Below are 25500 nucleotides of genomic sequence, written 5' to 3'. Positions count from 1 at the left end.
AGAACCAAACCTTATATTATATTATAAAAATTAAGGATGATGTTATCTAATAGTGTGATATATTGTTGAAACCAAAAACTTGATAATCCGAGAAACACATAATTCAGATGAAAATGATAGAACTCTCATAGAAAACAAATACAACAAAGGAATAATCAAATAAGTAAAGAGACCAATCAATCTTTATGCCATTGTTGCTGCTCTCTATACATTTGCGTGAGCATTGTTTATTTTACTTCTACCATGAATGACGAAGCCTTGACCGCAGATGTGCAGATACTTGGAGCCTGTTTCAAAAGATATATTTTGGATTTGTTACCAGGCAGATTGTTTACCATTAAGATTCTAGCTCTTTTTCTATTCGGTTTTACAACGTATTTTTTACCATTATTAAGTTCAAAAAGATTATAATTCCTTTTTCATTAGATTTTTTGGCAATTTTATTTTTATTTTTTTTGGATTGTTATTGGATCACATGTTTCTCATGTATTCATATATACATATAGTGCATCAAGAGATAAGTGATGTAGCGGTATATCATAATACTTGCTTTCATATCATAGTTACTATTTCTGAATTAACATCAATTTGAGTAACAATTGTTCTTTAACCGAGCGAATTTAAAAAATTGAAGCAGCTCAGGTTTTGTTAACCGTGTGTACCAGTGTGGATTTATCACCATCTTTGGTGTTTCTCTTTGTGCACCCTTCCATTGTCATGCTTGAAGGCTGGAAACAAAGGAAAAAAGGAGACTTTAGGCAGGGATTCTCTTTAAGAATTGAGAAAATAAAAGACCCACAAAAGAAAGACAACTATAAATCACACTTAGCAACTATAATCTTCTCCACGTCACAATACAAGAGATTGAAAATTCCTGGTAAGTTCTAATATTTTGCCAACTTCATAAAAATCATAAAAGGCTTGCTGCCTAGAGAAAGGTCCTGTTTATCAAGTGATGCTAAAGCCAGCCAAAATCCTTTCAATTCAAAGAACTATGAAACAACATTAAAAAAATAAAATTAAAAAAAATTCCAGGTTTAGAAACATTATCAGCTGACCAGCTTAGTTAGATTATAACAAATGGTTTGAATAGATTCATTAGGCATCTCAAAAAACTGATGGAATTTCAAAAAAAGGTTCAACGGTCAAAAGGGTAAGAAGCATCCATTAATCAACCTAAAAGGTACAATAATACAATCCCATAATTTACAGCAAAAATAAATGTTAGAGCTCTCTTGGAGCACCTGAGAGTGACAAATATCAGCAAAAAGTAGTATTATGTTATCTTCAGAAAATTCCATTAATCAACCTAAAAGGTACAATAATACAATCCCATAATTTACTGCAAAAATAAATGTTAGAACTCTCTTGGAGCACCTGAGTGACAAATATCAGCAAAAGGCAATATTATGTTAGCTTCAGAAAATGACATCAAAAGTAATCTCCAAGTATCATAAATGTTCTCCAGCATAGAAGTAGACTATTCTTGGATGAGTTATACTATAATATACATGTAAGACACAAGATGCAAGTATCTTAGGGAAGGAATTCCATTGATTTCTCAAGCATGCTGCTCTTACTTATAGCAATCTGGTAATGCAAATATAGCTATTTTATTAGTTCCATTTTTCTATACGGTTAGACAGAATCAATAATCAGAGACTCATGGCACTTAAAAACAGGAGTTGCAAACATATTTTTTTAAGCTTGCACAAATTTTGTTTAATCAATCGCAAATTGCCAATGGCTTAAATGGATGTTCAAACATCTAGGCATTAACGCAAGGCAAATATTAAAACACAAAATAAGTAGATCATTTACCATGAATTAATTCTCGTTACTTGCCTAAAACAACTCTAACAATTTTAGTCCATCCATTGCCAAGTATATTCCATGCCTGCATACGATTTCTAAATTTCAGATTATCCCATCCAATAAGAAAAAATTTGACCATCCAAATTGAAACAATCAGATCAGTAAAATTATGCTAGTCCTTGTAATTTAGCAAAAATTGACATAGGGTTGAAAGCAATTGGTTAGCTTGTACAGTTCAGATTCATGGAATATATAACTAAGAAGTTTTACCAAGAGATTTATTGCATTTTGTACTACTAAACTGTACCATGAAAGCCAGCCAAAAGGTACGAAGAAGGGAAGAAAAAAGCTCTATTTGTGAGGACCCGTAAATTTCGCTTATTTCATATTCTTTTATTTTATTTTCTCTCATGCATTTTCTTCACTATACCCTATGATATTGATTTTTCTAGAGATTTTATATGTGAATAGATTTTTTAAATCATTTTTCTGATATAAGTTAGTTCATGTTAAGTTTGGAGTGTATATTGGATGTGGAACCCGCTAGTACGTTAAGTGAGAGAAATTCGGCCAATTAGGTTAAGTTTTGCACAAAGGGATTATTTAATGGATTATTTTCTATTTAATGAATTTTTTCTATTTAATGGATTATTTATTTTTTAACATTTTAATGCAAAATTTTTCTTATATTTGTAGGTTTGTTTTAGAAAAAAAATAAAAAATAAATAAAAACCAGTTTTTTTGTTAAAAAAATAAAAATAAATAAAAGTGGACATCATGATGCCACCACAATCCACCTTTTTTGACCAAAGAAAGCCAAAAGAAAAGAAAGAAAGCAACGGAAGGGAAGCAGAGGAATTGGACAAAAGAATTTGGGTTTTGCAGAAGATGCCCCTAACTCCTCCCACTCCTCTCTCTCTCGGTTGGAGCTCTCAACCGAAAAAGAAAAAACAACTCTCCCTCTGAATTCTCTCGACTGGCTCAATGGATCAAAAAAAAAAAGGCGAAGCAAAGAAGAAAAATTGCTCCAGAGGTCCCTGGCTCCTCTCGGTCTCCACTCTCTCAACTCTCTCAATTCTCTCGGCTGGTTCAACAGGCAAAGGAGAAGAAAAATTGCTCCAGAGGTCCTCGAGAGCTCTCAACAGACAGAAAGAAAAGAAAAGAAAGAGGGAAGAAGAAAGTTTTGCAGAGAGGCCCTCACTCTCTCAACTCTCTCGACTTCCGGGCGGCAGGAGTAGAAAGGGAAGAAAAAAAATATCTCTCGGCTCTCCCTCTCATTTTTTTTTGGCAAATAAAACACTCACTCTCAGGTTTTCTCTTGGACAGGGCAAGGCCAATAAAAACGGTTGAAAGCTCATAATTTCATCAAATTTTAGTCAAGAGACTAAAATCTTCATTGAGGTATCTCCCTTCATTTTATTTCCTTTTCAATTTTTTAATTAATTATATTGTAAGCATGTTTAGTTGCTAATTTGTGTTTTTCTATTGCTTTTTTTCATTATTATTATTATTATTGTCATTTTTAGGGGACTTGTTTTGATTTAATTTTGCCATATTTGTTGTTGCTTTTATTGATTTCAATTTATAGTTATGTTGTGAAAATCACAAGGAGTGTTGTAGTATAAATTTTATGATTTTTGGTGAAGATTTGAGTGTTTTAAAAAATAATAAAAAACCGGACTGTTTTGGCAATTTCGCCAATTTTGATTCAGTTTTTGTAAAAAAAAAACTCCGGAAATGGAATCTACTCGAAAAATCGAGTGGAAGTGTGTGTTTTGGTAATTTTTGGCGACTGGAAAAATCGCCGGTGATTGGCAACTGGGAGCGGTTTGTCACCAGGCAACCATTGCTGCCAGAGGAAAATTTGCAGAAGGAAAACCAGCAAAGAAAAAGAATAGCTTCTCGAAGCTTTTGCATGAAAAGTTTTCAAAATTGCATGTTGATCCCCGGATTTTGACTTAATTCTGTTATGGCCCAAAATTTGGGATAGTATAATCAATTTTGTCCTTTCAAAATGATAAGTTTCTTTGGTATGTTTAAATGCGATTTTTAAGTAGCTTATTTATGAATTTTAGGATAAAATTTAAGATTTAATAATTTTGATAGATTTGTTATTTTGATTGGGTTTGGTAAAAATAATTGGAGTTTTTGGGCTGAGGTTTGTTTGTTTGGGTTTTGGTATAAAATCTGGTTCATTTTGTTGGATTTTAGGAAGTGGGTCTTGGCTTACTTTTATGGATTTTAGCATGGGCTTGGGAATTGAAACCCACTCCTTTTCATTGGGTTTGTTGGGTAAAAGAGTTAGGCATAACCCACTCCTCTCCTTTGGGTTTCGGTTGGACTAGGAAGCTTTCGACCCAAACAAATAAATAAAATGGCCCAAGTGGCCTGTTGAGCTAGGAAGACCAGAAATGAATTTGCACTTTGGTCCCTGAACTTTATCTTTCATTTAATTTTGGCCCTAAAATTTGAAAATTATATTATTGCCCCAAAAGTTTTTCAATTTTTGTAATTCAGTCCCTAGTGAATTTTGACTCTTTTTATTATGATTGTTTCTTTTCTTTAATAGTTAATTATGTTACTTTTGAATATATTTGACTTGTAATTTTTAGATGTTCTTAAGTTTCTTTATATTTGACATGTTAGTGTGAATTTAGTATTTTATCATTATTATTATTTTTCAATTAAATTGGTGCCATAATTCTTTTGTTCATTTTGAGTATAAAGAGGGCAATTTGACTTCTATTTATTCATCACTTCAAGGGAGGTATCTTCTTGTTTTATTTTAAATCCTCTTATGTGTTCTTATGTGTTTTTATATATGAATTTGCATGTTTTGAGTGATTTTCATTGAGTTATTTGTTTTATTTGTTTTAAGCTTCATATATTTAATTTAACTTTGATGATTATTTGAGAGGCAATTAAATGCCAAATTGTAATAGTTAGGTTATTATTTTATTTCATTCCTTCCCCCTTTAGATTGTAGTTAGGGCCACAAATGTAAGAGTTAAGTCTTTATTCGCTTTTATTTATTTATGTGTTTGCATGCTTGTGTGTTTATGTGTTTACTCGTTTTTTAGGATCTTTGCATCTAGATATTATGCTTACGTGTTACATGTTACGTGTTCTTATGTGTTTAATTTATGCCTTATTTATTCTACTATGTATTATTAATCTATGACGTCACCACACTAGTCCAACGCTAGTAAGAACTTTTCCCTTCATTTACTTACTAGTCCAACGCTAGTAAGAACTTTTAGAAATGGGTTAGTCCAACGCTAGACCCTTAGATTGTTCATGCATTAGATTCATTTTTGTGTGATATTCATTGCATTTTCATGCATATTTTATTTTTTAGAATCTTTTCCATTTGCATGATATTCCCTATTATCTATTATCCCCCTATCCTCTATATGTGTTAATAGGGAATAAAAGATAATAGGGGGATAATAGATAGAGTCTATATGTGTTAATAGGGAATAAAAGATAAGACGGGGATAATAGATAGAGTCTATATGTGTTAATAGGGAATAAAAGATAATAGGGGGATAATAGATAGAGGATAGGGGGATAATAGATAATAGGGAATATCATGCAAATGGAAAAGATCCTAAAAAATAAAATATGCATGAAAATGTGATGAATATCACACTAAAATGAATCTAATGCATGAACAATCTAAGGGTCTAGCGTTGGACTAACCCATTTCTAAAAGTTCTTACTAGCGTTGGACTAGCAAGTAAATGGAGAGAAAAGTCACAACTAGCGTTGGACTAGTGTGGTGACGTCACACATAAATAATACATAGTAGAATAAATAAGGCATAAATTAAACAAATAAACATATAAGAGCACGTAAAATAATTATAGAAATATACATGTCTTAAGGGAGTACATCATGTCGGGTACGGGGGACTAATGTTCGTGACTCAATTTTCCCTTTTAATAGAGGGAATACGAGCGTGCTAAGGTTAGAAAAGCCAAACTCGTCCGTATCCCATATTCAAGGGGCATTCCCTAATCTAATCAAGCAAATGATCTAACCTAGTTTCTATTTTTCCCTAAATGACATGCAAATCTAATGTTATATTTCATACATACGGGTATATATATAGGAAAATTAGGGATAAGGGATATACGTATAAGGGAAATATCATACAAAATGATAAAAAGGCCCTAGAAAGTGAAAAATATGCATGAGGTGGAGTGATTCGATCATGCAAGCATGGTCTAACGCTCGAAAGGCTCTTAAGGGTCTAGCGTTGGACTAACTCTTATTTCTATTTTCTCGCTAGCGTTGGACCAGTGAGAAATCAGACAAGGGAACCACAACTAGCGTTGGACTAGTGTGGTATCGAGAAATGGATCACAACTAGCGTTGGACTAGTGTGGTATCGAGAAATGGATCACAACTAGCATTGGACTAGTGTGATAACGTAACACATTAATCATAACTAACTAATCATGTGAAATATAATAAAAGCATGTAAACACATAATATCACATAGACACATAACAAATAAGCATGATATCTAGATGCAAGGGCCTAGGAAAGCGGTAACACATAGCACATAAGCATGCAAATCACACCAAGCAATTAAAGCAATAAAGCCCTAACTATTACAAAAGGGAATGCCTACTACAATCTAAAGGGGAAATAAATAAATAAATACCTAACCATTACAATTTGCGGCATTTAATTGCCTTCCCCAAATAATTACAAATTGAATTAAAATAAATAAATAAAATTGAAACAAATAAAGCGAATTAAATAAAATAAACATTCAAAAGCATGCAATAAAACACGTAAAGTCACGTAGGGCAAGTAGGGGCAAATAAAGTGAGAAATAAGGGATAGGGTGTACCTCCCTTGATTTGGAGCCCTAATGGAGTGAAATCACTTATTTTATCCTCCAAAATAAAAGAAAAGGTCAAGGTACCAATTTATTTGGGAAAATTAAAGAAAATAGGCAAACACAAGCTCACTTGGTTACAAAGCCCTTAAAATAATGAATTAAGTGCAATTTAACAAAGCATGGTGGTTAATTGAAGCAAACAAGCAATGAAGTTGCGAAATTACAGCTGCCAAGGACTAAATTGCACATATCAGAAAGTTTTTAGGGTCTAATCACAATTTCCAAAAACTTTTGGGGCAAAAATTGAAGGAAAGATAAAGCTCAAGGACCAATTTGCAAATTGTAGCAGGGACCCAATTGAAAGCCTTTATAAAAGTCCTGGGGTCAATTATGAAGTTCTGGAACTTTAAAGGTAAAATCACGGAGAAAGGGGAAATTTAGGGACTGAAATTATAAATCTAGACAAATGATCATCTTCTCAAACAGATTAATATGAATCGGCCATTTCCATTTTTGCAATCAGAGCAATACCAAAAATTAGTTTCGGCTCTGACCATTCCCATAAGACGGTGAAATTCACAAAACAAACTCCCTCTCCTACATTAATTCGGATTCATATGAAGGGAAGCATAAGGACCAGAAGAATGCAAGACAGTAATGCATCAAAATTTCTCAAACGGGAGGAAGAGGATTAGCCCACTTAGCTGGTTTCTTCACACGAAAAAATGCAACAAAATATCTTTCAACAAGAAATTTCGGCTAGACATTTCATCGAACAGATTGGGGGTATTAGAAGTTTCACCAATTCTTTTATATATTGGAACTATAGTCAGCCCAAAATTGTTCAGTAAACAGAAATTTCAGTCCAATTAATCCCATGAGAGCACGCACGATCAAAGAAAAAAATGACGGACAATCAAACACGAAAGTTGCAATAACCAATTCACAGAAACATGCTTGGGGTTGGGGATTTCTTGAGTTTGCACTTGAAGGCAAGACTTACAGTGCTTCCATGGCGAGGATTTTTCAGGCGGTAATGGGAAATTACAGTGGTGGCGGTGGATTCTGGTGGCGCATCTGATGAACTTTCCTTGCTCTGTTTTTCGTTGCTTTGCCGAAGCCTTTCTCCACTGCCCGTAATTCTCTTGGCGTTAGGGCTTGGCGGAAATAGTTGGAGTTCTTGCGGATGCGGGAGGCGGCATCAGAGGGGTTATTGGTGCGGAAAAAGGCGGTGCAATCTAGAAATTTAGACCAGGGGCGACGCTGGGAGAAGCCCAGGCGGAGGGAGGAGGAGAGGCTAGGGTGGAGATGCGTAATTGGAAACAATCTGGGGCTGTTTTTGGCCGTCTTGCATTGGCGCCTTGGAATTTCAAGTAGTTGTAATGGTGGCGTGGATGGAGTACTGGTTGCCTTGGTGGTGGTTATGAAGTTAACGAAAATATTTCTGCGATGTGGAAAGAATTCGAGAGAGATGAAAAGAGATTCCTCCTCCCAGTTCTTGATTTCAGCCGCGGCTTCCTTCTCGTTTTTGGCCTCACCCGAAAATCTCCCCTCTTCTCCAAATTTTCCCCCTTTAGCCGCCCTCTGTTCTTGCTCTGTTTTTCGTTCTCTGTTTCTGGCTCCCCCCTCTTGTTCGGCCAAGCTCCCATCTTCTTTTTACCCTCCAATCCTTCAAACCTAGCCGCGGGTTCCTTTTCTCATTTTTGTTTTCTTTCTTTTTGTTTCCCCCAAAAATTCCTTAAACTTACCAAGTGTCCCTAACACCTCACCCCTTAGGTGCTTAGTTGTCTAAAACATAAAAGGGACACTTGTTCAAATGCATGCCTCCCCACTTGTCATTTTCACTCTTTTTCCCCTTTTCTCTTTTTTTCCTTTTTCTTTTGTTTTTTCTGAAATTTAATATGAAGACAAAAATAAATAAGAAATAAAAAAAAAATAAACCAGAACAAAATAAAAATAAAAATAAAAACCCTAAAATTGAAGCAAATAAACCTATTAAATTAATTAAACAAATAAAGTTAAAAAAATCAAAAATTTGGTGTCTACATATAGTTTCTTGATACCTATCCACTAATGTTCCCGTATGAACTTGGCTTGATTATTAGCGTACCGAGATTGAGAATTTTGGAAGTAGGTAGAGAGATTTTGGAAACAAAGATGTGGCATAAGGTGTCAAACTCTTGATATACGAAGTATGCTTTAAGATTTCAATATGTATATACGTGTTACGTGGTATAGTATCATAAGATATTGTCCTAACTATGTTCTACTTTCCTGCCTATTTCATTTGAGCATATCTAAGTTTAATCTTTCGCGGTTGAATTGGGAGCAAAGGAACTTAACAGTTATATGGTTAGATTGCCACTTATACCTAGTTACTTATTATGATTCATTAACTTGCCTGGCAGGCTATCACTTGAGTTCCACCGAATCAGCGAGATGGTACACTTGGTTGGTATGTATAAGGAAATCGAGATTCTTCGAGACAAAGTAGAGGTTCAAAAGAAATTAGCCGAGTACTGGGAAGAGCGATGGAAACATGAATACTCGGAGAAAATTGAGCTATTGCACGAGAACATAGAACTGAAAAGGCAATGCGAAGGGATTTTAGCAGAGACTTTGGCAAGGGCACAAATTAATAGTTTTACGGAAGTTCCAGAGAAAAGCCAAAGGATAGAAATTTCAGGTGCACAGGTGAAGGCCTTCCATGCAAAGAAAAGGGGTGCACTTAGTGAAATTCAAAGGCAAGAACAAGGTGATCTAGGTAGGCCACTCGCTAAGGTAGGTAGAGGAACTAGTGGTGTGAGAATTTTTGGGTCACCTAAAGAAGATACTCCGAGAGGGGCCTCACCAGGAGATCAAATCTCAATTCGACACCTATCTTGTGGCTATTGTGGAAAAATTAATCATACTGAGGTGAATTGTTGGAAAAGAAGGAGAAAATGCCTGCATTGTGAGGGCGCCAATCATCGGGTTGCTAACTGCCCAGTTGTACTACGCGAAGGGAAAAGAACCCAGCAACCAATCAAGACTAACCCTGGACAGACGAAGGGGAAAGGGACTGGATCGAAAGTATCGGCTCGGGTGAATTCCCTAGAGCAACTTCAGGTCTCTGACTCGTCTGAGAACGTAGAAAGTATGATCCGCCGTCTAATGCAGATTTTGATAGATTCTGTTAAGAAGGAAATTTCGAGGACGAAATTTCTTAAGGAGGAGAGAGTGTGAGTGTAGACAAAGAAAATTTATTTAGTTTATTTAGTCAAGATTAAACGAATTGAATTGATCTTGATTAAATTAAATTAAATTGTATAAGTTCATTATGTTTTGGACTGTCAAATTGAGCCGATATTATATGGGCTATTAAGTCAAATTAAAATTGTAATGTCCATTTAAATTGAGTGAATTAATTGATTTATTCACAATGGACTATTCAGATTGGCCCATTATTTAAGCCCAAGTTAAATGAATTTCTTGAGGAACAAGTTATCCAAAAATGCAGGGGGGTTCTGAGGATTTTCTTGAAGACCTAGCCTACATATTTTGGCTATAAATAAAGGTCTTCCCTCAAGGCAAAGAGATAGAGAAAAATCCCTAACATTCGGAGAAACTCTGTCAAATTCTCTCAAGAGCTTTTCTTCATCAAATCCAAGTCCAAATCAAGTCAAACAAATCCTCCTGCTATCGGTGTTGAAAACTTGAAGTTCCAAGTATTTGACGCCGTCATCAAATCAATCGTTAGGGTTTCTCCGAATGTTAGGGATTTTTCTCTCAAGAGCTTTTCTTCATCAAATCCAAGTCCAAATCAAGTCAAACAAATCCTCCTGCTATCGGTGTTGAAGACTTGAAGTTCCAAGTATTTGACGCCGTCATCAAATCAATCGTTTTCTATGCCAAAATTGTAGAAAATACTCTTTGATTGGAGAACAAGCCTTTTCGGCCCTTCAGTTGAAGCTATTCGAAGAGAAGAATCAGGAGATTAATTTCTTTGATTCAAGAATTTTCAGAGATTGTAGCCTACTTATTATTTAATTTAATAAATTTGATATTTGTGCAAGTTTTCTTGTCTTTTATTTTAGGCAACAAAATTTGTGCTTACAGTGAGGACCCGTAAATTTTTCTTATTTTATATTCTTTTATTTTATTTTCTCTCATGCATTTTCTTCACTATACCCTATGATATTGGCTTTTATAGAGATTTTATAAGTGAATTGAGTTTTTAAATCATTTTTCTGATATAAGTTAGTTCATATTAAGTTTGGAGTGTATATTGGACGTGGGACCCGTTAGTGCGTTAAGTGAGAGAAATTCGGCCAATTAGGTTAAGTTTTGCATAAAGGGATTAGATTACTAAGTGTTAGGAGATAATTAGGGGTTACCTAGATGAATTAACCATGGGGAGACAAGAAGATAACTTTAAGCATAAAAAGTGCCACGTGTCGCGTTCCTATTCAAAGTTGGACTTGCCTAACTTTCTTACCTTTACTAAAAGATCAAATTTGACCCAAAATCATCTTCATTTCTATTCTTCTTGGCCGAGCTCTTCAAGAGAAAATAAAAGAGCAAACTTCAATTTTTGGCTTCCAATTTTTGCTTATATCTTGAAATCCCACCGATTAAATCTTGAATTTGCCCACAAAAGTGACTTGCTAAGGAAGATTAAAGGTCTTGGTGGAGTTGTTTTGGAGGAAGAACCCCTAAGCTACTACCTTTCTTGAGGTGTCAAGGTATTTTGCTTGGAAACCCACTCTTTGTTTCTAATAATGGTAAATTAGTAACTTGTGGTGGCTAAATATGTTGTTTTATGGAAGATTTCATGGATTAAAGTGGAGTTAGATAAATTTCTGATTTTTTTGAGGATTTTTCTGTTTTCATATAATGGTTATGATTGACCTTGGATTGATAGCTCTAAATTGTGTTAAGTGGAGCCTTTGTGCGTTAATTGCGGTTGTTTGCGGAAAATTTCAGTTTTGTGCGGAAATTTCAGTTTTAGAGTTCTAATTTGTCCTGTTCTGACCGGCTTTATTCATGCATGTTAGAGGCCGAATCAGGCTTAGGTTAAAACATAAAAGTTGTAGCAAATGGTGTTAACTAGCTGCCTGCAAAATTTCAACTCAATCGGAGCATGGTAACATGTAAAATGATTGAAATACCCTTGACTACCCATAAGCCCTATTTTCCGGACAGTTTTCTGTTTCCGTGGAGATTTCTATTTTTGACCCTGGAGATGCATGTTTTAGCTTTGGAGGCCTTCATAAAAAATGTAGGTATATGTATTAGATTCGAAACTCCATAAAATTCGTTTCAATCCGATAAGTGTAACTTCAGTTGTGGTTGTTATGCCGAAAGGTGTGTTTATGATTTGTATGTAGAAATGTGGTTGATTTGAGATGAGTTGGTGTTGATTGTAGGATGGAAAAGTAAGCAAATTTAGGGGAGATACTGTCCAATTTTCTAGGCTGTTTGGTCTTTTTAAGTTTGAGTTGCCTTTTTGGCAGAAATGAAGGACTTTTGAATCGTTCAAACCCTAGGTCCTCTCGTTACCTTTTCGTTCCAAAATCACGCTTTTGCACCCTTTCATTCGTAGTTCATTTGGTTAGGCATACGACTCATAGTTGAGTTTCCTTTGTGAATGCCGTTCCCATAGGAATCATAATTGTTTTACTTTGATCATTTTAGGACGTGCTGGTGATCCACGAAGTACTTCGGGGGGGGAACGTTTGAATTTATTTTACTTGAACTGGTGAGTGTACCACTTCCTTAATTTGTTGTTTATCTGGCTATCCGTGACTTCTGTATACTCTGTATGAAACGAGGGTGTACTTTATCACTATCGTTTCTCTCGTCTGTTTTCTTTGTTTCTTGCATACTGTATAAGTCTGTATTTGCTCTCTGTATCTGTTATCTGTATCTGTTCTCTGTATAAGTCTGCGACCTCTGAGCTCAAACCTATGGCTAGTTGCTCGAGTTAGCCGGCAAGGGCCAGGTCGATTAGATAATGAGCCACGGTAGTTTGTTTCTAGGAATCTTTGGGTATTGAGACTCTTGATTCCGGTATACTCGAGTATTACCACTTCTGTTTCTATTGAGTTGTTCGGACACTGTAAGAAGTAAGTTTGGTGGACGGAATTTGGTGTAAAATGGGGGTCTACGGACATGGTTGTTCTTCATACGTTGACGGAGAATTAACGGGTTTGGATCAAGTACTGCAACCGGAAATTTTGGGCTCCTGAGAGCCACCCGTATCCTTTCTATCTATGGTGTTTGTTCATTTCTTTATTTGATTTGCATATGTGACTAATTGAATATGAAGTTTCATGATTCTTAATTGCTATTATTTTAGTACCTCATTGAGCATAAGTTCACCCCCTTCCCTTTATCTTTGTTTTCCTTACAGGGAACCACACTTTGAACCGTGATTTTGAGAAAAGGGTTGAACTAGTGTAAACGTTCTTTTGTTAGCTCTTGTGTAATCAAAACCCTAATTGTCTTTTACTTAAGTATCACGCTTTTAATTGTAAAGTTTTTGATGTATGTACATAAGTGTTTTATCATGTACAATAAGTGTATTCATTTGAGATGGTACCTTTGCGTTTGTTGAGATGCTATTTGTAACCATTGGACGATCGGACGAGCGCGGCATTTGAACAAGAAAAGAAAATTCTGGCGGGAACTGTTCACCAAATCCGGCTGTATCTTGGTCGGATTGTGATGTGTCCACTTTCCATTTGCATTTTTGTCTTCATTTTCGTTTCCGTTGAGGCGTTTAATCGAAGTACCATGGTACCTTACAGTGTGGAACTCATGTTTCTCAATTTAGTAGTCTTCGATTGATTGTTCTCTTGGGGATTCGTTTGTACGCTATATCGGATTTGTGTGATTCGACTCTGTGGTCCTGGTGAGAGTTGGGCAGGCAGTCCGCCGAACCCTTTGGTTCGCTTTAGGGTGAGGTGGGGCCGTCACACCATTGACAATTAAAAAAACCTCTTGAATAGCAAGAAAGAAGAGAAGAAAAGCCATTTTGGTGGTGAACTAACTTTACTATAATTTATATTATATCCTCAAAATGTCATCCTATCAGATACACAGGCCAATCCCCTCAGAACAAAATTAGCAAAATTTAATGAAAAACTTGTACTCTAGCAAAAGAAAAATGAAAAGGCAAAATTTATGCAAAGACATGAGGAACAGGCACTTAGAAGCAATAATCTAAAATAATGGAAATCCTTGATGACTTACAATGCTTTTGGTCATTTGTGGCTGGAAACCCAGCAACTAAATACACACAAAACTATCAAAAACAGATCCAACATTTAATGGCATAGAGATGCAAAGCAAATAAAGAAATCAGGCATTCTCCTTAATGAATGGAAAAGGAAGCTCATGAAAGAGCATCCAAGTAATGAATAACCAGGAAAATCACAATCAAAACTTGATTAAAAAATATAAAAAATCACAGTGCATTAAAGTAAACTTTTTATTAGTGAATGAAATAAAATATACCATATCTTAGAGTATTGCAACAATGTTGAAGAGGAAAAAGCCCAACTTTCTCCACCTACAATCACAAAAAAAAGTAAATTTTAGATGAGTAAGAGGGGAAGAAAACAATGACGAGAAAATCAAATGTACAAAAAAAAATGTTCACAATGCATAAGCAGCGACTTTTGAACTATCGATAGATGATAACGATCATGATGTCTGCAAAACATGACACAGAAACTATTAGACACCCAATTTCCAAATTGAAAGTATCTGTAAGGCCCAAAGACAACCTAAGAGGGGGAGTGAATTAGGTTGATTAAAATCTTAATCAAATTTATGCAATTTTTCTTTAATAAAAATTTACCTTCTTTTCTAGTAATGATCAACCAAGTAGATTAGAAGAAGAGAGCAATGTTGATTAGAAAAACAAGTATAGATAAGCAATGAGAATTTTATTAAACAAAAGGAATAAGATAGAATATCAAACCGATTGTCTACCAAGCTTTCCTCAAACTTGAAGACCAATCACTAGGTTGAACAACTTCTCTTTCATGAAAGATGATCAACTAGATGTACAATGGAGGGAGCACTTCCTCCTTGCCCTAAGCCTCACTTAGTTAAGTTAAGAAGTTTTACAATCACTCAGATAACCCTCAACAAAGCTACACTAATAAAACTTTCAACCACAAGAGAAATGCTCACAAGAAATTCACACCACTTGGAGAACAAATCTTGTCTTGGAGACTATTTTCAAGTTAAAATATCTCTTGAGATCTTGTAAACAAAGTGTGCAAAAGTTGTTGTCTGATTCAGAATCGTTTGTATTTAAAGGGAACCAAAAATGGGCTTCATTAATGCTTCCAACGGATAGAAGGCAGATGAAGAGTCAGCTAGCCGTTGGGGCTGTCGGACGTCCGACAGCTTAGTCATCGTCCGATCCCATCGTCCGAAAATCAGTCAAGTTGTTGTTCGAACGTCCGATGGAATTTTATCGTCCGAACTTCTGTGTCCGAACGTCGTCCAGAGAGTTATCAAAGCTTCGTGGAATTTTTAGGACGTCCGATGAGATTGATATGCGTCCGAAGCATGCGTCCGATCCTTCAGGACGTTCGATGCTTCCTTACGAGCGTCCGACAGAGTTTCCTTCTTGATGTTCTTCATCCTTTCGGACGTCCGACAGATTCCTTCGGACGTCCGACATGAGTGTCCTGTTTTTGCTTCTTCTTTTGGTTGATTTTCATTTCTTGACATATTCGTACCTGATTCTTTGATATGCAAAAAACACTTATATTTGAAGAGAGTTAGATAAGCATTTCAAAGTACTTTGTGATCATCAAAACCAAGAATAACATTCTCCCCCTTTTTGATGATGACAAAACAATGGTTTGAAATGAGATTTGATGATTGCAATATAAGCTCCCCCTTTCTCAATTGACAAAAACTCCCCCTTACTTAGTGGATCATAGAGCAAAAATTTGAAAATTCCCCCTCACTTGGCTACCCTACCGAATTAATCAATTATCCAAAAACATAACAATTAAGCAGCCAACATCCAACATTTTACCAATTCAATCCATCAAGCCAATTCAATTTCAATTAAATCATCAATCAATTCAATCCAGTCCTCTCCCCCTTTTTGTCATCACAAAAGGCCAATCAATCACATATATCACGGAGAACCAATAACAAAAACATTCATCATATCCACACATTCATCATTCAAAATACTTAAACATCCATCCACATATCCATAACCATTACAGCCATAATCATCCATCAAAAAGTACTAAACGAACGCAACATAAACATAAGCATTATATCTACATATCCATTGTTGAACACCACAAACACTAGAAACACATGAAATAGTCAAACAAAATGCAAATGACCCTATGTGATCCTAAATGGTGAATTAGGTGGATCCAGGTGTCCTTCGAGAAAGCTGATATTGGGAGAGGTCCTCCTCTTCAGTTTCTTCATCATCTTCAGCAGTTTCTTCAACTGGTGCCTTGCCTTTATCTGATGTGGAAGGGGCATGAGGAATCACGGGAGTTGATGAGCTCGGGTCTGGAATTGATGAACTTGGATCAGTGGGGCGTGGCTCTTTGCCATGGAAAACTTCCTCAACCACATGTGGGGGAAAAAGAAGGTTCTTTTTGTCTAGGTAGGCTATTTGTTGCTCAGAGGACATGGTGAGCATTAGACCATATTCCAGAAGAAGAACATGCTGTTTGAGTTCACGAAGGAGCTCAATCACTTCATCATTGGAGGAGGAAAATGCCTTAGTGGCAGACTTCCTGGGATGAATGGAAGTGAGTGCAACAGATGAAGGAGTGTGTAGTGGATCATGTGCAGCCTTAGACCTAGGTTCACTAGATGATGCCCCCTTATAAGCCCATAGATTATCCTTAAAGACAAGATTTTTCCTTTCAAAATATCCTTTGGTAAAGGCATAAGAAGATGCTTCTTTGGGACAAACACCTAGAATTGGTACTTTGTAAAACTCAAAAATCTTTTAAAGAAATTTTGCATAAGATAATTTTCTGCGAGAATCAGTGGCATAGCGAAGTAAAAACTTGCACATGACAAAACCAAAATCAATACGAATCTTTTCTCGAAAACAGTAAAAGAGATACAACTCCATTTTGTTTGCATCTGTTCTATGGTCATCAGTAGGCACAAACAGGTTTGAAATGATTGAAAAGGCAATTAGATTCACAGGGGCAAGATCATTCAGTTTAGCATCAGCAGGGGCAGAAAAACTTCTTTTAAAATAAGTCAACATCTTAGCCTCATCAAAATTATTATCAGCAGTAGGATGCTCTTCATAGGAAAAGAAATTTGCAATTTTACTCTTGCATCCAGGTTCAATAGTAGTTTTTAAAATATCATTCACAATTTCAGAATCAAAAACTAAGTCTACCCCATTAACCCTGGACATAATCTCAGTTTGATCAGTGCCTTTCCTAAGATTGGCAAAGAATTGAAACAGCATTTCAGGATAATAGACATTAGGCATAGAAATGAGATGTGACCATTTCTGGAAAGCAAACAGACTCAGAATGGATTATAAACCTATTTGGCGAAATTCAGAAGAATTTACGGTGCGTTGAGGGATGACACCTTTCTGGGATATCCAGGAGTGTTTGTCTTTTGCAGCATCATCAAAGAATGTAGGGACTGTGGTTGATTTTGAAAGCGGTTGAGATGAGGTTCCCTATCCAGATTCAGGCTGAGGGGTAAGTTGTGGTGTAGGCTGTGACATTTGACCCTTTACAGCTCCCCTCTTGACGCGTTTGGATGATCGTTTGACCGTAGGAACATCATCATCCTCATCCCTGAGTGGATACTTGCGTCCGGCAGTGACCTTCCCTCCTCTTAGATTCACCATTGTGCGAAATGTGTGGAATGAAGGATGCAAATGATGCACACAGTAGTATGGAAGTGAATCACACAGAAATTTTGGGACAAAAAGGCCTTGAAGAAGATTAGACAGAGCAGTTATGAGAAAATAGGATTTTGAGGGAAATTTGGGAATTTGTGAAATATTATGCGATTCGGTGAAATGATCAGGAGAAACGAATCGCAATCGATCAGGAAAAGTTTTGGTTGAGTCAATTTGGGAATGAGAGCTTCAGAATGGTACGAATTTGAGAGTGAGAAACGAGAGAGTTTTCGTCCGAGAGAAAATAGAAGAAGAAGAGTTTGAAGCAAATGAGGAAGAAAGTTACTTTAAAAAGTGTACCGTTGCACTGTCCGACGGCCGAACGAAGTCGTGGGTCCGACAGCTTCGTTCGAACAGGTGTTTTCTGGAAAAATAGCTGAAGAACATTATCGGACGTCCGTTCATCTTCTTTCGGACGTCCGAAGGCTTTGAAAACTTTTAAGATGATTTTTCGATTATCCCTAATTTTGATCTTAGATGAATGAACTGATCTAATGGCAAAGCTTTTGTAAAAATATCAGCAAATTGATCTTTAGAACAAACATAATTTACACATACTTCACCTTTTTGAACAAGATCGCGAATAAAGTGGTGCTTTATATCTATATGCTTTGTCCTAAAATGTTGAATTGGATTTTTGGTCAAATTGATAGCACTAGTATTATCACAGAATATAGGCATGCAGTCATATGACAATCCAAAATCATTCAAGGTATGCTTCATCCATAAAAGTTGAGCACAACATGCACTAGCGGCAATATATTCCGCTTCGGTTGTAGACAAAGAGATTGCATTTTGTTTCTTGCTAAACCAAGAGACTAAGCAATTACCAAGAAAGTAACAAGTTCCACTAGTACTCTTTCTATCCACACGACAACCTCCAAAATCAGCATCCGAATATCCATATAGTGCAAACTCACTAGATCTAGCATACCAAAGACCATAGTCTAATGTACCTTTCAAATACCTAAAAATCCTTTTAACAGCATTCAAATGTGATTCTTTTGGACAAGATTGAAATCTAGCACACAAGCAAACAGTAAACATAATATCGGATCTACTTGCGGTTAAATAAAGTAAGCTTCCAATCATACCTCTATAGTGCTTTTCATCCACATGTTTACCTTCTTCATCTTTGTCAAGTTTTGTTGAAGTGCACATTGGAGTTCCAACTTGCTTTGAGTCATCCATGCCAAATCTTTTCAGCAATTCCTTAGTGTATTTTGCTTGATTTATGAAAATGCCCTCTATGGCTTGATGTATTTGAAGCCCAAGGAAGAAATTTAATTCTCCCATCATATTCATTTCAAATTCACTTTGCATAATGGTGGAAAAATCCTTGCATAGATACTCATTAGTAGCACCAAAAATAATATCATTTACATATATTTGCACAATAAGGAGTTCATTTTGCACTTGCTTAGTAAACAGTGTGGTGTCCACAACTCCTCTTTTGAAATTATTTTCAATCAAGAAACCACTCAATTTTTCATACCAAGCTCTTGGAGCTTGTTTTAGCCCATACAATGCTTTTGAGAGTTTAAACACATGATTTAGAAATTTTGAATTTTCAAAACCAGGGGGTTGATCCACATATACTTCTTGATCAATAAAACCGTTTAAGAAGGCACTTTTAACATCCATTTGAAACAGTTTAAAACCTTTGAAGCAAGCAAAAGCAAGAAGCATTCTAATTGATTCTAATCTAGCTACGGGAGCAAATGTTTCATCAAAATCAATACCTTCTTCTTGAGCATACCCTTTTGCAACTAATCTAGCTTTATTTCTTACAACTACACATTTATCATCCAGTTTATTTCTAAATACCCACTTAGTGCCAATGATCTAGCTCTGATACCAATTGTAAGGCCCAAAGACAATCTAAGAGGGGGGTGAATTAGGTTGATTAAAATCTTAATCAAATTTATGCAATTTTTCTTTAATAAAAATTTACCTTCTTTTCTAGTAATGATCAACCAAGTAGATTAGAAGAAGAGAGCAATGTTGATTAGAAAAACAAGTATAGATAAGCAATGAGAATTTTATTAAACAAAAGGAATAAGATAGAATATCAAACCGATTGTCTACCAAGCTTTCCTCAAACTTGAAGACCAATCACTAGGTTGAGCAACTTCTCTTTGATGAAAGATGATCAACTAGATGTACAATGGAGGGAGCACTTCCTCCTTGCCCTAAGCCTCACTTAGTTAAGTTAAGAAGTTTTACAATCACTCAGATAACCCTCAACAAAGCTACACTAATAAAACTTTCAACCACAAGAGAAATGCTCACAAGAAATTCACACCACTTGGAGAACAAATCTTGTCTTGGAGACTATTTTCAAGCTAAAATATCTCTTGAGATCTTGTAAACAAAGTGTGCAAAAGTTGTTGTCTGATTCAGAATCGTTTGTATTTAAAGGGAACAAAAAATGGGTTTCATTAATGCTTCCAACGGATAGAAGGCAGATGAAGAGTCAGCTAGCCGTTGGGGCTGTCGGACGTCCGACAGCTTAGTCATCGTCCGAAAATCAGTCAAGTTGTTGTTCGGACGTCCGATGGGATTTTATCGTCCGAACTTCTGTGTCCGAACGTCGTCCAGAGAGTTATCAAAGCTTCGTGGAATTTTTAGGACGTCCGATGAGATTGATGTGTGTCCGAAGCATGCGTCCGATCCTTCAGGACGTCTGATGCTTCCTTACGAGCGTCCGACAGAGTTTCCTTCTTGATGTTCTTCATCCTTTCGGACGTTCGACAGATTCCTTCGGACGTCCGACATGAGTGTCCTATTTTTGCTTCTTCTTTTGGTTGATTTTCATTTCTTGACATATTCGTACCTGATTCTTTGATAGGCAAAAAACACTTATATTTGAAGAGAGTTAGATAAACATTTCAAAGTACTTTGTGATCCTCAAAATCAAGAATAACAGTATCTAGGTTCTTAACCTTCCCCATTGGAGAAATTTATCAAATAACACAATCATCCACAATGTTAAAACAGTTAGGTAGATAAAACATTGGGAAATTTATCCAAATAATAAAAAATAATTGCACAGCATAAACATAGTGAGGCAAACAAAAGATTAAACAGATTGCACCAATTACTCCAACATCGTAACTCATTAGATTCAGTTCCACTGCCGGCTTAACATAAACTTTCATATTGTCAACTAAATTTCAGAAACATTCAATTGAACTTGCTCCAATCAATAAAGTGAAAAATTCATGCTTTTAAAATTTCAATTGTCCTGTTTCCCGTAACAACTACATCCAACCATCCAACCTAAGCAAAAATTTTCAGTTTTCAATACCCAATTTGATGACATCAACAATTAGTAATATAGGAAACGTCTCTTTATAGTTATTGTAGAAATAGCTATGGAATTTGATTAAAACTTAAATCATAAAGAGGGAAAATGGGATAAGTAGGGGGCATAGTAGTAAAAGTAAAGATTAAAAAACCCCAAGTTTTGGAGTTTCAAAAACAAAGGGGTACAAATCAAGGGCAAAAAAAAAATAGCACTGATATAAAAAATAAAGTATTACCTCTTTATGTGCTAATTCCATGTCAAAGTTTATGAGCAGGAAGGCGGAAACACCCAAATGGATTTTGTGGTTCACTGGCATATCATTAATATAACACATCATAAAAAATGAAAGATAAAGTAATAACACGGATTTCTTTTTACTTCTAGCCAAAACAAACGGAAAACATTAGACACAAAAAATAAAAGAAACAAAATAAGGGTTTTCTAACAAAAAAAAAATAAAAGAGAAATATTCAATAATAATAATAAAACAGAACAAAATAAGAAAATTTGAACAAAAACAACCATGTAATAGTCAAAAACTTGTGATTGGGAAACAGGAGATGAATCTGAGGAAGAAGAGTACAATGGGGAACAGAGGTCTTCTAGAAGTGCAAAAAAATAAAAAAAAAATTAACGCAAATCTGCAAAGAAAAAAAGATTACCTTATTAGTCTTGCTGCCTGAGGAAGAGGAAGATGACAAAGGAAAAGAAAAAGAGAGAGAATGACGAAAAAAGGAAGAAATGAAAAGAGAACCAGAAGAGACTGAGGGGGAAGAGAGAGATAAAAGCACATGGTTTCTAGCACACGTTTTCTGGCACAGGGTTTCAGGTGGTTTGGAAAATAAAAGGGAACAAAACTGGTACAAGGATTCCAGGACCAACAAGTCAACAACTACGGTGCACGTGATTTCCACATGAAGAAGGACGAAAGACCAACAAAAAATTCCACCACCCATTCCCACTTTATATATAAGTTCTTTATAGTACAACACTACAAAGTTAATTAGTGGCTAAATTGCCAACCAAATAATATACTTAAAAAAAATAAAATATTAGGATCCTGTGTTCCACCTCCCAATTCTACCTTCGGTTTTACCCATTGACATTTAGCCACGTATTCAATCTTTTCTTTTTCTTTTTTTTTTTTTGGTTTGGACAAGCTTTTACTTGTAGTTATAGTAATTTAAAAATCAATGTACCGTACAAAAATCGTTTACTGAAAAAGTACGCTGGAAGTAGAAATGGAATAGCAGAAATCTACCAAACCAATATTGAAAACGCTACGGGTTTCCGGTTCCGGGGGCGGCCATTCTCACGAAATCTCATTAGGAGGAGAGAAGATCATCATCAAGTTCTCGTCTGAAATCTGTTTCTTCACGCCTTTTCATGGGCGGGGGCCAGAATGAAAGCTTCCCAGTTGGCGGCTAGGGCTTCAGCATTGAGGGTGCACAGGTATTCATCAAGCTAAATGCACAAAATTACAACACCCTAAATTGGTAGTAAAACATGATGCATCTTTACATCAAGTTTCACTTCAAGCTATGGTTGATTTTTATTATTATTATACATAAGAACCAGGAATTCGAACTCAAGAACTTCTTAAAATAAATATCTGCTCTCGTCTCCATACGAAGATTCAAGATGAAAACGCAACACACAACAGGAGCAGAAAATGCAAGTCATGAATTTTGCACACAAATAAATAATTAAATAGGTATTTTACAATCTCGGTGGCCAAGACGGGTTTTCATGCATTAAAATAACAAAACGTTTATGAGAACTTGAATCCAAGCACACAAGAGATTGTGCAAATCATACGCCTTTCCGCAAATCTCCGACCAAGTATCACGCATTACACTGGGAGCTAGCACAAGCAACAGCATTGACTGACGTTCAGTAAAGATTCAGCCTGAATACACTGGGGAGATCATTACGGTCAGGGTTTCTAAAGAATACATCCATGTTCTGCATCTGCAGTTTCAATTAAAGGTATAACATCTATTATGCACGCAAAGAACCATCGATGTGAACTCTCCTTTAATAGTTGCAGTCTGCTAGACTGAACAAATAAAGATTATTACAAGCAACTAGAAATTAACTGCATTTTATGACATAAATAAAGCTCCTAAAGCACCCGAATGCACATGTTAAATTGCATACCTCAATAGCATAACATTTCATGTTTAAAATGATATCATTAATTTCATAGGTGCAAATGTTTCAGTTTCCATGTTATCTAGCCCCAAGGACACGATGCTCGAGATAAAGAAGAAACAAGTTTTTTTATCGAAATAAATCTTATTTACATTAATAAGAAAAGAAGAAACAAGTTTACAATTCCTCAAACTAGTCCACAAAGAGAGTTCCACGAGTCAAAATATCTGAAACCATAAGCTAATTCTTGAAAAAGAAAATTGAAAAATAATTGCAGAAAGTAAACGTATATGCCACCAGTATGATTAGAAGAACTGAGTCTCGTAATCACCACTAATACCGCCAATGCCACAGGAAGAAGAACTCGGGGCAGCAGCAGCAGCAGCTCTCTTTTTCCTTTCTTCCTCATACTCTGCATCATCTGTCGGCAACTCATACCTACATACATGGCACGAATTTCTCGACCCCAACCACGGTATGATACAATCCCCATGATACCCATGTCCACAAGGCAATTTCTTTACCATTTCTCCAATACCAACTATATCTTTACATACAGCACAAGCCAATGCCTCCAGTTCGGACTTAATCTTCGTGGTTTCTAATGCTTCTACAGAAGCTTTTGATGCGGGAGACGCTCCTCGCCGCCCACCGCTATCAGTTTCGGCCAAGTTTCGACCAGTTTCGCCCATCGCCTGGATTCCCAATATACCCTTCTCCTTCAGGCACAGCCAATCGAAGCTCAATTGAGTGGTCCTCAAATGGTGCAGCGGCGGGCATGCTCGTCGGCAACTGACTGGGAGTAGGAAGAGAAATCCCAGGGAGAGTGCTTGGATTTTTTATTCTTTTTAGCTGGAGAAATTGATATTTCGTCTTCCTCCTCGTTAACGGTGTCATTTTCCGCTTCTCTGTCTTCTTCGCCTGAGTCGTCCTTATTGTCATCATGCTCGTACTCAATTTCCTTATCGCTCGGGGGTTCAAACAAGAAATCTGAAGCCATTGAGTGGCGAAATAACGAAGACAAGTAACATGCTTCATCATCACAGCCACCTAATCCTCGGGAAGGAAAGAACAGAGTGAAGGTGGGGAAGGTGTCCAAGGACTGTGAAGACACAGTAAATTTTGAGTAGGAACAGCCTCAGGGTCTGGTCGAAAAGGAAAAAAGAAGCGGGCAGAAAGCAGCACAGTAGCAAAAACAAGCGGAAGAAAAGACGAACAAAGGAGAGAGGAGAAACAAAATCAGGTGCAACCAAGGCAAATTTTGGAGCGGAAACAACACCAATCTGTGGCCGAAAAGAAGCAAGTTGGAGTGGGTAGAGATGAAACTGATGAGTGTGTAGACAGGAGGTTGATGAAGCGGAAGGAAGAAAAGACAGCACAGAACCAGAAGGAAGGAAATACGAGATGAATGAAAGGGAGGGAAAAATCTGGTGCAATCAAACTTAGCTGACAACCAATCATCTTGCGCCACGTCACCAAAAAACCAATCCCCTCTCGCCACGTGGATGATGACGACGCCGACGTGGATCCCCAACTTTCACACTTAGGGTCTGTTTGATAATATAAAAAAGTGCTGAATCTAAATTTTTTCAGACATTCAAATGTTTTGAGTGTTTGATAAATGAAAATCTATTTGCTGAACTTGTTAAGTAGTGCTGAACCTGTGTGTATTTTTTTCAGCACAAGAATCCTAACTGAATGCTTAATTCTGATAAGAATCAATAGAATTATTTCAACTACCTTATCTTATCTACCAAATCTACCCTTATTTGTTAATTATGTTCAAAATTCTTATTTAATTAAATAATCTAATATTTTCTATCTAACGATTTTTAGTTTATCTTTTCTCTCTTTTTATTGACTTTCACATCTTCTCCATACTACTCATATAATATATTTCATCTTTTATATTAATTTAATTTAAAAATAAATATTGTCATTTTCATACCTTATAGTTTTAAACTAATTAAATCATAGATTCTATTTCTTTTTTGAATGAAAAGATATAAGGGCAAAATTATCAAATTAAACTTATTAAGCATTCAGGTATAAATATTTATCAAACAGTATAAATAGGTTTAGCATTAAAATGCAGACATTCATATATTTTTTTCAGTGCTTAAAATTCAACAAATTAATTATTTCAGTATTCAAATTTCAGAATTCAGACTTCAGAATTCAAATTCAGTTTTATCAAACGGAACCTTAGTCTATATGGTTGATAAGTTACATGGGATAACTTTATCAAGTTACATATCTATTACCTCTCAGTTAACAAGTATCGTTTTAACTTCCGACACAAAAGGAGTTCTTTGACTATATATATACACGCACACATGAAAATTTACGTTGATGGGAGTGAATTTTACTATATCTAAACCTACGTACAGAACATAAAAATAATTTTAAATCCTAAAGGGTCAAAAGTTTAAATTTTTA

The 25500-nt window shown here is 35.9% G+C and overlaps 2 long non-coding RNA genes across 3 annotated transcripts; both read right to left on the bottom strand.

Moving 5' to 3' along the window:
- Positions 1-200: 200 nt before the first annotated feature.
- LOC140006479 (uncharacterized) lies at positions 201-8356 on the bottom strand. 2 transcript variants are annotated; one of them, XR_011814112.1, is made up of 4 exons: positions 6680-8356; positions 1822-1897; positions 663-728; positions 201-287 (listed from the first exon to the last, which is right to left on the bottom strand). It is a non-coding gene; the product is annotated as an uncharacterized lncRNA (long non-coding RNA). The 2 variants fall into 2 exon arrangements; XR_011814111.1 differs by lacking the exon at positions 6680-8356 and having other exon boundaries at positions 1822-2127.
- An 11264-nt stretch (positions 8357-19620) lies between these two features.
- LOC140006214 (uncharacterized) lies at positions 19621-21766 on the bottom strand. Its single transcript, XR_011813847.1, has 2 exons — positions 21570-21766; positions 19621-21216 (listed from the first exon to the last, which is right to left on the bottom strand). It is a non-coding gene; the product is annotated as an uncharacterized lncRNA (long non-coding RNA).
- Positions 21767-25500: the final 3734 nt, after the last annotated feature.

This window comes from Coffea arabica, chromosome 5e (assembly GCF_036785885.1).
Source record: "Coffea arabica cultivar ET-39 chromosome 5e, Coffea Arabica ET-39 HiFi, whole genome shotgun sequence".
In the NCBI taxonomy this organism is placed as follows: domain Eukaryota; kingdom Viridiplantae; phylum Streptophyta; class Magnoliopsida; order Gentianales; family Rubiaceae; genus Coffea; species Coffea arabica.
Note: the sequence above shows the minus strand (reverse complement) of the source record. Positions and strands in the feature narration are given on the sequence as shown.